Genomic DNA, 17676 nt, shown 5'->3' with positions numbered 1-17676 from the left:
CTATGACGATATAGGCGAAATAGGCTTTTTTCAGCAATGGATTACACATAATTTTAAAATTTTGTACCCATCGACTCAAATTGTATTGTGTAGAGTGTATGAATCTTTTTTATATCAATTAATAAAATCTCGCCCCTCTTGGGCGGAAAGACATGTGAGTAATGTTTGAAAAGTGCATAAATTTACGATTTTTCACCTATGACGATATAGGCGAAATAGGATTTTTTCAGCAATGGATTACACATAATTTTAAAATTTTGTACCCATCGACTCAAATTGTATTGTGTAGAGTGTATGAATCTTTTTTATATCAATCAATAAAATCTCGCCCCTCTTGGGCGGAAAGACATGTGAGTAATGTTTGAAAAGTGCATGAATTTATGATGTTTCACCTATGACGATATAGGCGAAATAGGCTTTTTTCAGCAATGGATTACACATAATTTTAAAATTTTGTACCCATCGACTTAAATTGTATTTCATAGAGTGTATGAATCATTTTTAAATCAATCAATAAAATCTCTCCCCTCTTGGGCGGAAAGACATGTGAGTAATGTTTGAAAAGTGCATAAATTTACGATTTTTCACCTATGACGATATAGGCGAAATAGGCTTTTTTCAGCAATAGATTACACATCATTTTAAAATTTTGTACCCATCGACTCTAATTGTATTGTGTAGAGTGTATGAATCTTTTTTATATCAATCAATAAAATCTCGCCCCTCTTGGGCGGAAAGACATGTGAGTAATGTTTGAAAAGTGCATAAATTTACGATTTTTCACCTATGACGATATAGGCGAAATAGGCTTTTTTCAGCAATGGATTACACATAATTTTAAAATTTTGTACCCATCGACTCAAATTGTATTGTGTAGAGTGTATGAATCTTTTTTATATCAATCAATAAAATCTCGCCCCTCTTGGGCGGAAAGACATGTGAGTAATGTTTGAAAAGTGCATAAATTTACGATTTTTCACCTATGACGATATAGGCGAAATAGGCTTTTTTCAGCAATAGATTACACATCATTTTAAAGTTTTGTACCCATCGACTCTAATTGTATTGTGTAGAGTGTATGAATCTTTTTTATATCAATCAATAAAATCTCGCCCCTCTTGGGCGGAAAGACATGTGAGTAATGTTTGAAAAGTGCATAAATTTAGGATTTTTCACCTATGACGATATAGGCAAAATAGGCTTTTTTCAGCAATGGATTACACATAATTTTGAAATTTTGTACCCATCGACTCAAATTGTATTGTGTAGAGTGTATGAATCTTTTTTATATCAATCAATAAAATCTCGCCCCTCTTGGGCGGAAAGACATGTGAGTAATGTTTGAAAAGTGCATAAATTTACGATTTTTCAAATATGACGATATAGGCGAAATAGGCTTTTTCCAGAAATGAATTACACATAATTTTAAAATTTTGTACCCATCGACTCAAATTGTATTGTGTAGAGTGTATGATTCTTTTTTATATCAATCAATAAAATCTCGCCCCTCTTGGGCGGAAAGACATGTGAGTAATGTTTGAAAAGTGCATAAATTTACGATTTTTCACCTATGACGATATAGGCGAAATAGGCTTTTTTCAGCAATGGATTACACATAATTTTAAAATTTTGTACCCAACGACTCAAATTGTATTTCATAGAGTGTATGAATCATTTTTAAATCAATCAATAAAATCTCTCCCCTCTTGGGCGGAAAGACATGTGAGTAATGTTTGAAAAGTGCATGAATTTTCGATTTTTCACCTATGACGATATAGGCGAAATAGGCTTTTTTCAGCAATGGATTACACATAATTTTAAAATTTTGTACCCATCGACTCAAATTGTATTGTGTAGAGTGTATGAATCTTTTTTATATCAATCAATAAAATCTCGCCCCTCTTGGGCGGAAGGACATGTGAGTAATGTTTGAAAAGTGCATGAATTTACGATTTTTCACCTATGACGATATAGGCGAAATAGGCTTTTTCAGCAATGGATTACACATAATTTTAAAATTTTGTACCCAACGACTCAAATTGTATTTCATAGAGTGTATGAATCATTTTTAAATCAATCAATAAAATCTCTCCCCTCTTGGGCGGAAAGACATGTGAGTAATGTTTGAAAAGTGCATGAATTTTCGATTTTTCACCTATGACGATATAGGCGAAATAGGCTTTTTTCAGCAATGGATTACACATAATTTTAAAATTTTGTACCCATCGACTCAAATTGTATTGTGTAGAGTGTATGAATCTTTTTTATATCAATCAATAAAATCTCGCCCCTCTTGGGCGGAAAGACATGTGAGTAATGTTTGAAAAGTGCATAAATTTACGATTTTTCAAATATGACGATATAGGCGAAATAGGCTTTTTCCAGAAATGAATTACACATAATTTTAAAATTTTGTACCCATCGACTCAAATTGTATTGTGTAGAGTGTATGAATCTTTTTCATATCAATCAATAAAATCTCGCCCCTCTTGGGCGGAAAGACATGTGAGTAATGTTTGAAAAGTGCATAAATTTACGATTTTTCACCTATGACGATATAGGCGAAATAGGCTTTTTTCAGCAATGGATTACACTTAATTTTAAAATTTTGTACCCATCGACTCAAATTGTATTGTGTAGAGTGTATGAATTTTTTTTATATCAATCAATAAAATCTCGCCCCTCTTGGGCGGAAAGACATGTGAGTAATGTTTGAAAAGTGCATAAATTTACGATTTTTCACCTATGACGATATAGGCGAAATAGGCTTTTTTCAGCAATGGATTACACATAATTTTAAAATTTTGTACCCATCGACTCAAATTGTATTGTGTAGAGTGTATGAATCTTTTTTATATCAATCATTAAAATCTCGCCCCTCTTGGGCGGAAAGACATGTGAGTAATATTTGAAAAGTGCATAAATTTACGATTTTTCACCTATGACGATATAGGCGAAATAAGCTTTTTTCAGCAATGGATTACACATAATTTTAAAATTTTGTACCCATCGACTCAAATTGTATTGTGTAGAGTGTATGAATCTTTTTTATATCAATCAATAAAATCTCGCCCCTCTTGGGCGGAAAGACATGTGAGTAATGTTTGAAAAGTGCATAAATTTACGATTTTTCACCTATGGCGATATAGGCGAAATAGGCTTTTTCAGCAATGGATTACACATAATTTTAAAATTTTGTACCCATCGACTCAAATTGTTTTGTGTAGAGTGTATGAATTTTTTTTATATCAATCAATAAAATCTCGCTCCTCTTGTGCGGAAAGACATGTGAGTAATGTTTGAAAAGTGCATAAATTTACGATTTTTCACCTATGACGATATAGGCGAAATAGGCTTTTTTCAGCAATGGATTACACATAATTTTAAAATTTTGTACCTATCGACTCAAATTGTATTGTGTAGAGTGTATGAATCTTTTTTATATCAATCAATAAAATCTCGCCCCTCTTGGGCGGAAAGACATGTGAGTAATGTTTGAAAAGTGCATAAATTTACGATTTTTCACCTATGACGATATAGGCGAAATAGGCTTTTTTCAGCAATGGATTACACATAATTTTAAAATTTTGTACCCATCGACTCAAATTGTATTGTGTAGAGTGTATGAATCTTTTTTATATCAATCAATAAAATCCTCTTTTGACATGTGTCCTTATTTCTGTTTTATTTCAAGGGTAGAGGTTCTTATTCCGGGCGCTCGGGTTGGGCAATTGAAATGATTGATTTGACAGAAATTATATTAGAATCTTATTGATTGCTAGGCGCATTAGTGGCAACAACAACAGCTAATTATTGCCACAATAGCCAAGATCAGTTCGTTTATCTAGAAGCAAGATACAACTTAGAAGTGAGATGGAACTTATAGTTTTTAGGACTAAAGAACTCATGTAGCAAATCTTTGCTAATGAAAAGTATTATTGGACCCTGGTCGCTCTGGCATGAATACATTTTGGTTCATTACATTCGTTCTTTGTTATCTTATGATTATGTTTCCCTGTTGTCCTTATTGTGGGGTTAAAATGGATGGCAGCCCTGGCTATAGGACTTAGGCCTGTAATTGTCCCGGTTTTAAAACATTTTCAAAGTCGTATATGGATACGTGGTTCTCATGTTATAGTAGAACTGGCATTATTATTGGTATATTCTCTGAGAGTAAACTCCTTTGATTACGAATCTTATTAACTGACTTGCTCAGATCTTATTTTGTTAGTCGGGTGAATACTTTTTTGATAAGATATTTGGAAAATACAGTATATTCCTTGAAATTCTTATTCCTAAGTTACCGTAAAATGTACTTGAATTTACCGCTTATCGCAGTGGTTCTTAAAGTATGGGTCGCGACAAGGTCGTCAATGCAAGGGCAATCTAAGAGGAGAAGGAAGAATTTTCAGCTTTCCCAATGATTCAATTTAGCTTCTAAACTCTGGTATTTAAAAATAATGAAATATAAAGTTTCATTCACGGAAAGAACTGTCTTGAGCTCATTGTTACATCACAATTCTGATATGCCAGTCACGTGTATTATTTTATGGCATCGGTAACCATGCACGTCGCTTGTCGTTGTGTTGACCTCGAGGAATGTCGTCTTAGTGGATTAAAATAACCAAAAATGGCTGTCTTTTTGGTAATGTAAATTGTAATAGACGATGCAATGAAAAATCTCGCTTCTCAACATTAAATTATTCAATATCTAGAGAGAAATGTGACTTCATCTCGAGGCACCATTTACCGCGAACGAATCAGTGTGTGCACATTTGATGAGTAAAAAGTTGTATATTGCGAGAGATACTTAAGTCCAGCTAGAATGTCGTGTTTGCGACAGACAGTGGACGAGGTTTCTGCTACAATTCGCGACAAGGCACCTGTGCGAGCGAGGATATTTGGCACTGAATGATATTAAAACTAAGCTCGCAATCGCCTCGATTCCCATGACAACTTGCGTATTGCGCTCAGTAAAATAAAGCTGTGTATTGAAGATATAATGAAAAGGAAATTTCAGTTTCATCAATCTCACTGAGTCAATGGACTGTTTCTAATAAATAGTTGTCTGTATTTGTACGAACATTAAAAACACATTTTGCGTTATTTAGGATTGGGTCGCGAGTATTCGTAAAATTCAGATTTGGGTCGCGCTCGAAAAAGTTCAAGAACCACTGTATCGAGATGTATTTAGTTCATATCCCAAATTCGAGAGAATTTTCTCCGTGTTGAATTTAGGACTCGCCCATGTTTCACACCACCACCCTTCACTGAACACAGACGAGAGATTCATCGCACCACTTCACAGGAATAGAAGAAGGCATGTGAGTCACTTCACAGTGGTTTGCCACCCCGCGTACTTGTTTTTTATTGTTTTGTATTCAGTGATGCGTATATAAACCACCAGATGTCGCTAATAAGCTATATATTCTGGATGAATCATAATGGTTGTTCCTGTTGTCTAATTTATTTCAAATTTATTGTTGTTGTTTTCCCATGATTGTGTAATTTATAGTTATTTTTATCAGATTGCTTCATTGCTATATTTGCTGCTATATATTACAGCATTTGGTATCGCTGACTGGATGACTCACTGAGTCTTTCGCGATCCCGCGTTAATTGCTATGAATCGTTTTACCCCGTTTTTAGTTTGCTATGTTTTTCTTTTGATTTATTGATTCTTGCATGACGAAAATAAATATCTGAATCTGTTACCAGTAAGCTAGCGTAAACATAAAATTATCTCATATGAGCTTACCCGCTGTAAGAGGGTTTTAATATCTCAACTTTCTCCACCTCTTCTCATACTTTTTTTTTTCCGAAGAATAGATGTAGATTTGTGTTTATTTTTTTGCTTGAAGAATAATAAAATTATTGAAGCAATATCCGTTCTCCATGCTTATTGGTTGACGGGAACTGGGTTTTGTTTAAGGCTATTAAAAAATGGGAGTTGGAGCATAGGTGTAAGAAGCGTCTCAAAACGTCATTTTGACTGGTTTCTGCGGATTTTATGTTAGACGTCACAAGGTTATTGTAATAATATCTCTACCCTTGATTTCTATACCGGAGTGTAGAATATTATCAGAATAAAACTCGTTGTTTCAGAGTACTGTGTTTACTTCACGAATCAGAAAAAATTATACATGTTATACACTGGGGGCAGGCCAGAGCAAGATAATAACGGTATGAAAGGTCATGAACTTAGGCACTGAATTAATATAACATAATATATGCAATATCACTACATCCCCCTTTTTCCCAAATCAAGCCATAACTTGCAATACACTTAAATGTTCAAGAAATAACACTCAAAAGGAATTATTAAACATTCAATTAATGCTGGTATCTTTGAGGAACTTTGACTGTTCTTCCAGACCGTGTTATTGTCGGTTCTTGCTTGATCGGGGTCTGGGCTGGAATTTTTAAACTTCCCTCAGACTGATTACTGCTGTGTGGCTTATCAGCAATCTCTTGTTTGTTGGTCGAGTTTGAACGTTCTTCAGTATTTGATGGTTTAGGCGAGGTCCATTTGAATACATTCTCCTCTCTTTCCATCAAAGGTGTTGCTGGTGTATTGTTCTCAACATTGGTTGTGCTCGAAGATTCCACATATGGTGAAGCTGGCAAGCTTTCACGCAAATGAATTCTGTTGCGTTTCAGCTGATTTCCATTGCTCATTTCGATGTTGTATGAACGATCATTCTTCTTTGAAATCACTTTTGCAGGAATCCACATATCCTTTGCTTTATCAAACACTCTCACATCTTGTCCATTGTGAAAAAGCGGTAAATTTTTTGTGTGTTGATCAGCATGTTGCTTTTGTACATCGGTATTATGTTTCACTCTGTCTTTGTAAATTTGTGGAACAGTATTGTCTGAATGACAAGGCAATAATGTAGAAATTCCTCTTCCAAACAGAAGTTCTGCTGGGCTTGGTAATACATTGTCAATCGGTGTTGCACGGACATTTAAAAGTGCTGCATCTATATCTCCTCCGGATTTAATACACTTTTTCATAATGGGTTTAATATATCGAATTTGTCGTTCGATAAAACCATTGCTCTGTGGGTGTCTAGCTGTACTGGTTGTATGAGTAATTCCCCACGCTTCACAAAATTTATCATATTTGCTTAAAAAACACGGTCCATTGTCTGTCACAATCTCTCTCACAGTTCCAAACATGGACAATATTTCTTTGGTTTTGGAAACCACATATTCTGCTGTCATTGAATTTAATTCTTTTACAACAGGGTACCTGCTGTAGTAATCAGAAATTATCAAGAAGTTTCTACCTTGGATTTCGAACAAGTCCGAACCAAGCTTGACCCATGGATGTGATGGTCGTTCGTGCATGATCATTGGTTCGTTTGTTTGCTGTGGTTGTAGTTCTTGACAATATTCACATGACTTGCAAATATTTTCAATATCTTTATATATTCTTGGCCAATATACGCAATCTCGTGCAAGTCTACGAGTTTTCTCAATACCTTGATGACCATGGTGCAATTGTTGCAAAATTGACAATCGGATAGGTTCTGGAATAAGTACTTGCTTACCCTTAAATATAATACCATTTTCAATGGTTAATTCATCTCTGAAGTTCCAAAAGTCTCTTAATGCACTTGGTACTTCTTTTATCTCATCAGGCCATCCTTCATAAATCATCTGACATAAGGATTTTAAAACAGGATCACAAAGAGTTTCTTCTCGGATCTGAGCTTGCTTGTTAAATGAAAAATTCAACATATCAATTTCCACATTTAAAGATTCGCATATGATACTCTCTATTCTGCTGTCAAGTTCAATATCATCACTTTTTTTAGTGTTTGGCAACCTTGATAGCGTATCTGCAAGTATCATCTCTTTACCTGGACGATATTTTACCACAAAATCATATCCTTGGATTTTCGTTATCATCCTTTGCAGTCTTGGTGGTGCAGAATGAATTGGCTTTTTAAAAATCATTTCCAATGGCTTATGGTCAGTTATTACAGTAAAATCTTTGCCATAAAGATAGTGGTGAAATCTCTGGATACCATGAACCACTGCTAAGCATTCTCGTTCAATATTTCTGTAATTAGATTGAGTATTTGACAAGGATTTACTTGCAAATGCTACAGCTCCATGCTTCTGTACAAGTGCTGCTCCAAGTCCTCTCGTGGATCCATCAGCTTCCAAATTCACTGGCAATTTTGGATCATAGTATTGCAATCCAAAGTTCGACGCGACCATTTCTTTTACTTCATCAAATACTTTTTGATGATCTCTATCCCATTGAAATGAAATATCTTTCTTCAATAAGTCTCTGAGAATTGCAGATTTCTCAGATAAATTCGGCAAATGACATGCCAGAAATGTTGCCATTCCCATGAATTTTTGTAGCTCTTGTTTATCTCGTGGAGTTGGCATTTCTATAATGTCCTCTACTTTTTTAGGATCTGAAAACACTCCTTTATCGGTGTATATTCTTCCGAAAAATGAAATTTTGTTTGTTTTGACCACACATTTTTGTGAATTCAACATCAGACCTTCTTTTCGTGCCACTTCCATGAAGTGCGCTAATCGATTGTCATGTTCGGCCTCAGTTGAACCGTGAATAACAATATCATCAGATATTCCAACACATCCTTCACATTGTTCAATTATTGCATCCATTCTTTTCTGGAATAAATCTTGGCTTACATTCAAACCAAATGGTAGTCGAAGAAAGCAAAATCGTCCACACATAGTTCTAAATGTTGTTAATTTTTGTGAAGTAGGTGCAAGTTTGATGCTCCAATATCCAGCTTTCGCATCCAGTTTTGTGAAATATTTGGATTTTGTGAATTCAGGAGTAACTTCCTCTATTGTTGGAATTTTGTGTGGAAATCTTTTTAAAGCCTGGTTAAGCTTTCTGGGGTCTAAACACATTCTAAGACTTCCATCTTGTTTCACTGCATAAGTGAGTGATGAACACCAGTCTGTGTACTGGGTGACTTTTCTGATGATTCCCATCTTTTCCATTTTATCAAGTTCTGCTTTTATTTTGTCACGCCTTCTTCTTGGAGGATCAATAAATGGTTCAGCATCTTTTTTTAAATGCAATTTTTCTTCCCCATGGAAACATCCAATTTTATCAAAGCAATCAGGATACACTAGCTTCAAATCTTCAACTGTGTTAATTTTTGTCTGCATCAGCATATTTTTGCTCGATGGTTTCTGCATATTATTTCCGCAGATATCAATTTTGGTATCCTTTATATTCGATTTAATTTGATCAATATTTAGTCTCACAAGATCGAACAACTTGCATGTTGGAAGGCCTAATATTGCTGGTCCTGATACATCAACAACATAGAATTTTTGTTTTCTATAAGCGTCTTGTTTTGCTTTTCTGATTTTCAGTAGTATCGACCCATGGCACTTTATGTTTGCGCCAGAATATCCCGAAAGTTTCACCTTTGGTTCTGGTGTCAAAACTTGTCTGGTAGGACGTGTTCCAAACATTCGTTTATATACTCTCATAGGCAAAGTATTTCCACCAGCACCTGTATCAACTTTCAATCTCAGCGGCCCTTCAACATATGGGTTATCATACAGAAGTTGCATTGTTGTATATGCTTCATTTGAATTCAATTTTTCAAAGGATAAATCACTTATTTTGATGTGACTGAATTGATTTGTTTGGCAATCATCATTGTTGTCATCATTGCACTGCAATTTCAATTCGTCTTGTTTATTTTTGTAATCTCGCTTCCAGCGTTGTTTTGACGACTTCTGGTAGTGATGACTTACACTTTTATTTTTGTTATGTTTAACAAATCGATTTGTATGCTGTGATTTATTGCGGCACATTTTCTTCCAATGGCCTTTTTCTCCACATGCATTACATATGTCATTATAAGCAGGGCAATCCCGTGGTTGATGCTTTAATCCACAGCGAAAGCAACCTTTCGACCCAAACCTTATTCTGTCCAATCTAGTTTCTGACGTCGCCATCCTTGAGATTGATGTTTGAGATGATTGTACAGCTTCGTATTCTCTTCCTTTTTCAAGAACATCTTTAATCGAATGACCTTTAGGTTTAGACAATAATTCCTTGCGAAAATCATTTATTGGCGTCGACAATATTATTAATTCTATCAGGCGTTCATTTAATTCATCAACTGTGAATTCACACCTAGAAGCTTTGTCCCGCATTCTTGTTATAAATTCGGTTATAGTTTCCTCCGGCTTTTGTCGTAGTTGTGCAAATTCTAATCTGTGCACACGATAGCTTATTTTGACAGTGGCGTCAACCTGGCTTTCAAGAAGGTTCCAGATTTCATCTGAATTTTTTCTGTCTTCTTCAGTGAGTCCAGAATTTAGCACACGTCTCATTCCTTCGTCTCCTATAGCAATACATATTTTTACAGCTTTTTTGGCATTTGATGTGACTTCATTATCTTCAAGGAAAAGATTCATTCTAGCTTTGAATGCTTTGAAGGATTCGGCAAGTGGCTTGTAATGCCAGTCCATCATGGGCATTTTGCTCGACATATTCGTTTTTTATCACAATTGAAGTCTACCCTCAGGCACACTTAGTCACACAAAATTTTAATATTGCTAACTTTAGGCTACCGGTACCGTCGGGCTCCAATACTGGCATATGCAGCTATTAGACTACTGAGTTTCTTCTTTCTATGTGAGTTTCTTTGTTGGTTTTAGTTTATCACCAAACCGCTGCCACCATGTAATAATATCTCTACCCTTGATTTCTATACCGGAGTGTAGAATATTATCAGAATAAAACTCGTTGTTTCAGAGTACTGTGTTTACTTCACGAATCAGAAAAAATTATACATGTTATACACTGGGGGCAGGCCAGAGCAAGATAATAATGGTATGAAAGGTCATGAACTTAGGCACTGAATTAATATAACATAATATATGCAATATCACTACAGTTATGACGTCACACTGGCTAGCCGCGATTTTATGGGGCGCCCTGACGCCGGATACTGGCCGAAACGACGTGATTTTTTTTATCTCTGGCCGATCGTAGGCCATAGATAAATTGAGTATAATTGCTGGAATTTATACATGACCATGCTTGATCATACATGATCCGAATGAAAATTTCAATTTTTTTTATTTTTCAAGGTCGTCCTCGACCCTTCGATTTCCTCTTATTATGGGGTTTCTGTAGTCCACAGCTCGAGTTTCTCCTTCGTTATATAGATCTTTCGCCGCCCTTTCAGTGACGACACACATTTGACAAGCGGATATTAAATTTCGCGGGATTCAAACTTTAGTCACCGTGAACAAATTTATGGTCTACCCAGCGCCTTTACCAACTAGGCCAATTAAGAACTTAGAAACAAAGGTCTAAGGTCTGATATTTATCTATCATCTCAAAGGACTTGTAAAAAAAAATTATAAAGTCATTCATGGTGAATGATAGATATTAGAACTTAGATCTTGCTCTCACGTTCCTCCTTGGCCTAGTTGATAAAGGCGGCTGCTAAACTTTTAGTTTGTTCATGGTGACCAAAGTTTGAATCCCGCGAACTTACTGTACCGTATCAATTCCATTACGCAGATATATAAAGTATGAAGGAAGCTCAGACTTATAAGAAAATATAAATCCCTGAATAAACGAAAATGAAGAAAATCGAAGGGATCACCTTGGAAAATGGAGATTTTTTGAAATTTATATCGGATCATGCATGATCAGACATTATTGTGGATAAATTTCGTAAATTACACTCGACTTATCTACGGCCAATGGTCGGCCACACATAAAAATAAATCGCGTCGTTTCTGCCCGGATCCAGCGCCGGCCTGCCCCAAAATATGGCTGTCCGCTAGGGTGACGCCATAAACTAGTGACGTCATACGCATGTTGCACACGGCTTTTCTACATTTCGATGATTGCTAGTTTATCCCGAACAACTATTCGAAACCTGACAAACCAATCCCAGACTCCGAGCAAGCAATTTTTTCTCATCGGTTATATTTATTTATTAATATCCATTGATTGGCAAAATGTTAAAATAACAAAAACTGCAAAGATTCTAGGCACAGAATGACGAAATTTGTGACAAAGTACAGAAACCTTGCCAACTCACAAGATACCGTATTCGAATAAATCTTGCGTTTATATCTATGATAGCAGTCTACGAGCTGATAGTTATTTGATGGCAGCCCTCACATGTACACATCACCAAAAAAATCTCGGTGTCCCTAACCAATCAATACCTATCATGACACACGATCTGGGGTGGCTAAGCAAGCGCAGACCTCCTCTAAAACCCGGATACAAAACTGATTAAAATAAAATGGAAAATACGATTGGTACAATTCTAAAACACTCTATAAAGATAAAACTACCATTCTTCGTCTACTTCATGTGAGATTAATCATCTTTTACTTCCGTCCAGTACGCACCTGAAATATATAAAACGAGTTTACCACGGTGTTGGAAGAAATATTTCACAAACCGCCATGATTTTAATTAAAATATAACTTCTGGACTAAAATTGCTACCCCCAATTCCATAATCTGCAATTTAAATTACGAGTAAAACACCTATATGCTTGGGATTGAATTTAAAAGGCATCACTTGGGATTCGATAACAGCGAAAATTTACAGCATTCGAAATATCTCCGCAAATTGATTCTATAACCTTAAAGCAGTGTTCGGCAACCTTTTGTCGCTCGTGGGCCAAAATTAAGGGCTGCAAATCATTGGCGGGCCGCACATCTTTTTAGAAAGTTGATTACCCAACGGATGATACTTTTTATAATAAAAATCAAGCCGTGATACATCTATCGAATAGAATATAGATTTATTTCCTCATTGCATTGACCCTCAAAAAATTCCATTTGAATCCATTTACGGGCCGGATTATATTACTCCGCGGGCGTTGCCGACCCTGTCTTAAAGGGATGTAATAGAGATAGCCATAGACAGGGAGGTGCCAAACTTTTCCGCTGCCCAGGCGAGTTTCCGATAATGGTGCCCCTTATACCAAATTTGAAAAAGGATTTGGGGATACGCTAGGCGAATATACTAAAATTGGATATTAAAGTTACCGATAAATGAATTGGTTGAATAATTTTTTTTACTATATTACACGCCTTTATAAGAAGAAATGGAATAATTACTTACTTTATCCAGATTTGTAATATTGAGATCGCCTTGATTCGCTGTTTCCGGCAGAATCTGAATGATAAGTTAAAGTTTAAAAATGCATATTTTTTTCACAAGAATAACAGCTATTTACATATCTGTGGCTATTTTACGCTGTTATGAGGGACGGGTACACGGCTGTTTTCTTTCCATTGAGTTATTGATGAAACATGATTCTTATTGTGAGTGACAACTTAGCGAACTGACTGAGTGATGGATTCTATGTTTTCAGTAATTTATATGCCTTGAAGACTTATTAAAATAAAAGTTTTCATACAATCATGTTTAAATATGAAATTTAAGTATCTTCTTAATAACCAAGATTCGATTATTAAGTTATCGGGTATTCCCGGCTTTGGTATTTAATGCCAGTTTAGCAGGTCTTGGTGCACAACCTGAACATAGTATGTGCAACCAGATTAAGGTTATCAGTTGTGCGCCATCTTGGTGCACCTACTTCTGGAGCGCCGTTTAGAACGATCCAACACGCAGTGGAATGGATCTGTGGCCGTTTGACGTAGTGTGCTGTTATTAGTGATGGACAGACGACTATTTTCTTCCCAGTGACTAGTCGAGGTATTGACAATACATAATTCTTATTGTGACAAAACGGCGTGAGCTGACAGAGTGATGAAATTAGCAAGTATTCAAAAATGCCCAGCTTTAGTAGTTAATGTCAGTTCGGCACGACCCAACACGCAGTGGAATAGATACATTACCAACTACAGCTATTCCGAGACCAGGATATGATTTTTATACGAGTGAAATATTTCGTTCCGGCTTCGTCTCCATATTGAGCATTGCTATCTTGTTTCTTCAAACCTCATTTCGCATCCGTATGCCTGCTATATAAAAGCATTTGATGTAAGAATATTGTGGTTTACGACGGAAGGCAAGTTTTAGGTCAGTAGCATACAGATTATAGGCAGTATAGCATTATTCTCCAACCTTTACAATTGTAATACGCAACAATATTGTAATGTAAAAAGTTAAGAGATGTACACAACTACATTAGCATAACCACAAAGTGTGTTTATGTAGAACAGGGGGCTCAAACTCGCGGCTCGCGGGCCAATCGCGGAAGTTTTTTCAATTTTTTAATAGTACTTTCTGTAAATTGTCCTTTTTTTGTGTCAATTAGATGAAAAAAAAACTTACAAAATATTACAATTATTGTTTAAGCGTCCGAGGGCCGCTTAGGAAGTTCTCTGGGGGCGCATGTTGACACCCCTGCTCTAGCAGTAACAACATCTTCCTTCTTCGCAAAGCCCTGTAATTAAGTTAAAAAATTATAAAACCTTTGCTCTATAATCAAGTTGTGATAAAAACTTGATTTTGTAACATTTTTAGACCAACTACCTACCTTCCCATTTACATCGACCAATCGTCACTCGACCACCAGCAGTAACAATATCTTCCTTCTTCGCAAAGCCCTGTAATTAGAAAATTCTAAGGCCTTTACTTCATAAGCAAGTTATGATAAACTACTTTAGATCAGTTACCTTTCTACCTACATCAGTCGTCACTCCACCATCAATCATGCCAACATCATATATCGGTAGATTTTTTTTCACTTCAGGCCTGTAATTTAAAAATAATAGTTAAGGCTTACTTTTTAGCGATGACACAAAGTTCTTGTGCAAAGTAGAAAAATTATAAACAGCACGTTGAAGCTGATTACAACTCACAAAAAATATGATAAGAAAACAAGACTTGATCCATAAAGAAAAACGTTGCAAAACACGTAAATAAATACACTCGAAAGGTATATAAGAAAAGAAACAAGAACTCGCTGAAATATATTCATCATATAACACTCAAAATTCTGAATATGACTGAAAAAATGCGCTACCCAATTGTATCGAAATAGATTATTATTTATACAATTCAATTTCAAGCTTATATATGCATGAAGAATGGGAATAATCAGTTAACCTGATTATATCTAGACCTTCCTTGCCTTAAACTGTGAATATACCTGGCTCAGACCAGCACAGTAACGACCTCACACTACCACGCCCTGAACCGAAATGTGGTACGCGCGCCAAATATTATTTTAAGGTCGAAAGAGAAAAAAGGGCAGTATCAAAGAGAAACATAAGGGAAGGTAGTTGTCATTTTTAATAAAGAAACAAAGATACCGTAATCTCTATCTCACTCTAATCAGTGACCAATGATTGCTGTTTACTAGTGAAAATAAAGAACGTAGATTTATTTGGGATGTGACTGAGAAGATTGCCTGATTAAACCACATTCCATGGAAACTTTATCAAGACAACTATTTATTTGTTGTTAGTCTATTTGTGTTTCGTTATAAGCCCAGTCTCGACTAAACATGTTCTAGGAGTCATAATAGGACATTAGTGACGTTTACGGGGCTCCATTCCTTTGGGTAATTATAATCGGAATTGATCTTATGCGACGTCTGTTGACATGGTCTACACTCTACACTCTACAGAACTTCACTTCATGTTTGTAAGTGAGTAGGTAAACATAATACAAACCTGACACTTTAACCGTTTAACGCAACAATATTTTTTGCTTTTCTCATAACTATTGAAACAATACAGGATGTCCATTACAATTTCAATTTTGTTATAAAGTCAAATAAATTCTCTCTGCAATTTAAAAAAAGTCCAAGGCCTCATGGACACCCTATGTGTCCTTTAACCCAACATCATTTAATATCTTGTTGATTCTTAGTCACATTTATGCACATACGTCACAGACATGCGTTTCACCAAGTATCTCAGTGGTAAAATCAGTACGATATCTCACCCATACCGCGCTGTACACTGTTTGGTAATTATCAAACCACGAATCAAGTCGAGATCATCCGAGCTTCGATTCGAGTCTGAGTCCGACATCAAGTTATCACGTAGTTGAAGACATTCTCATAGAATTCCTAACTAAAAGAATGAAAAACCAGTGTAAATTACATTCTAACATGGGTATTCTTCCTGATATTTTACATGATGCTTGTAGAGACCTTATTCATACGAAAACATCTAAGCTCAATTTTGATATGATTGCTTTTTTTATACCTACTTTGTTGCTTCGAACTTTAACACTCGAACAACTTGACTATTGCAGTGACGTTTTGATGCCCCTATATAGACGTTACTTTGAGTCATTCACCATTTACTTATTTTAAGTAACCAATGCCATACACTCACATAAACGCCTTCTCTTATTATTTTATTCATCAATCAAAAATGTCAAATTCGGTAATATCATAACTGAACAAGCAAGTAATTTGTCTGAATTTATATTTAGGTATATATATTTAATCAATGCTTATAGCATCCCGAAACGCTTGCCAACTAAATTATCATTCCATTAAAAGTTATTGATGGTCTCGGACAAACCTACAATATCACATCCTAGATATCTTATCACTTCTAAAGCTCTTGTTATTCACGTTATAAATATTGAGTGGTACTGGTAACTGCTCTTGATGTCCACATGATCGTATTGATACCAGTTGCTATACAGTCTATAACGAGAATTTGTTGCTTGCAATTATATTTTGTCGTGTTATTGTTTTCTGTCTGACAAAACAAATAAACTCTCTACTTAAAATATGAGAAATCTGTTACTATTTCGAGATGTTCAAGACTTGAAGAGCAAATCGTAATAATATATCAAACATACCTTCACATTAAAAATTTTATTCAAATTTATAATCGAAAAAATTTGAAAGAAACTTTAAGAATTATTTACAATGTTTAGTTAAATTTAATTAGCTGATTTTGATTTAATTCAAATTTGGCATACGACTCGATCCCTTTGCATAGAGAGATTTTGTTAATTTTAGTCTCCTTATGCATAGTGATCCCAGTCGTTCGTACAACATGTTTTTTCATGTCATTTTTATGCATAATTAAGTAACATAAAATATTAGAAATAGGAAAAAATTGTTTTGACACTATTTTCTTAAAACAAATTCAACTGACTGTAAAATATTCTGTTATTCGTTTTCTCATATCTTGTTTCAAAGCTCCCGACGAACACAAACTTATTTCAGGCAACATTGTACAACAAGATAATAAATATGCAGATGTATTTCATAACGTCGGCCTCCGAACTGTGCCTCCGTTTTTGATTCTTTGAATTTCATTGAATGTTACATCTAGGGCTCGAAGTTCCGAGAGAAGATTGTTCCTCTGAGCGTTGACTGTTTTTACTATATGGCGTGCTATTTTCCGAAATTTTGTCCGTGACCGGTTCCTCATTCATGCAATAAAACACCAGATGCATGCACCATTTCATGAATCATAAGTTCCAATACCTTTTCAGGGTTTGTCATCGCCGATTTCATAAATAATTTCTATTTAATTCTATATTTCCTGGCGTCACTACCGGTATACCCCTCACATCTTTGTTTAGGTTGATAGTAATTAACAGAGGCTCAATTGCCACAATAAACATATAAATACTCGGCGAATTTCATTTTCAAATTTTAGTGATTCTTCATTTCATCCAGCTCGCTGTCACTGATTCCGTACCGACACCCTACTGCC

The 17676-nt window shown here is 35.4% G+C and overlaps 1 long non-coding RNA gene across 2 annotated transcripts; it reads right to left on the bottom strand.

The window, feature by feature from the left end:
• Positions 1-11967: 11967 nt before the first annotated feature.
• Positions 11968-16484, bottom strand: LOC120336225 (uncharacterized). 2 transcript variants are annotated; one of them, XR_013474289.1, is made up of 8 exons: positions 16202-16484; positions 15932-16062; positions 14656-14734; positions 14517-14586; positions 14312-14423; positions 13873-13995; positions 13133-13186; positions 11968-12408 (listed from the first exon to the last, which is right to left on the bottom strand). It is a non-coding gene; the product is annotated as an uncharacterized LOC120336225 (long non-coding RNA). The 2 variants fall into 2 exon arrangements; XR_013474290.1 differs by lacking the exons at positions 14517-14586; positions 15932-16062; positions 16202-16484 and adding an exon at positions 15132-15574 and having other exon boundaries at positions 13873-13998.
• Between the last annotated feature and the right edge of the window lie 1192 nt (positions 16485-17676).

Source organism: Styela clava, chromosome 2, assembly GCF_964204865.1.
Source record: "Styela clava chromosome 2, kaStyClav1.hap1.2, whole genome shotgun sequence".
NCBI lineage: Eukaryota > Metazoa > Chordata > Ascidiacea > Stolidobranchia > Styelidae > Styela > Styela clava.
This window is presented reverse-complemented; position numbering and strand designations above follow the sequence as displayed.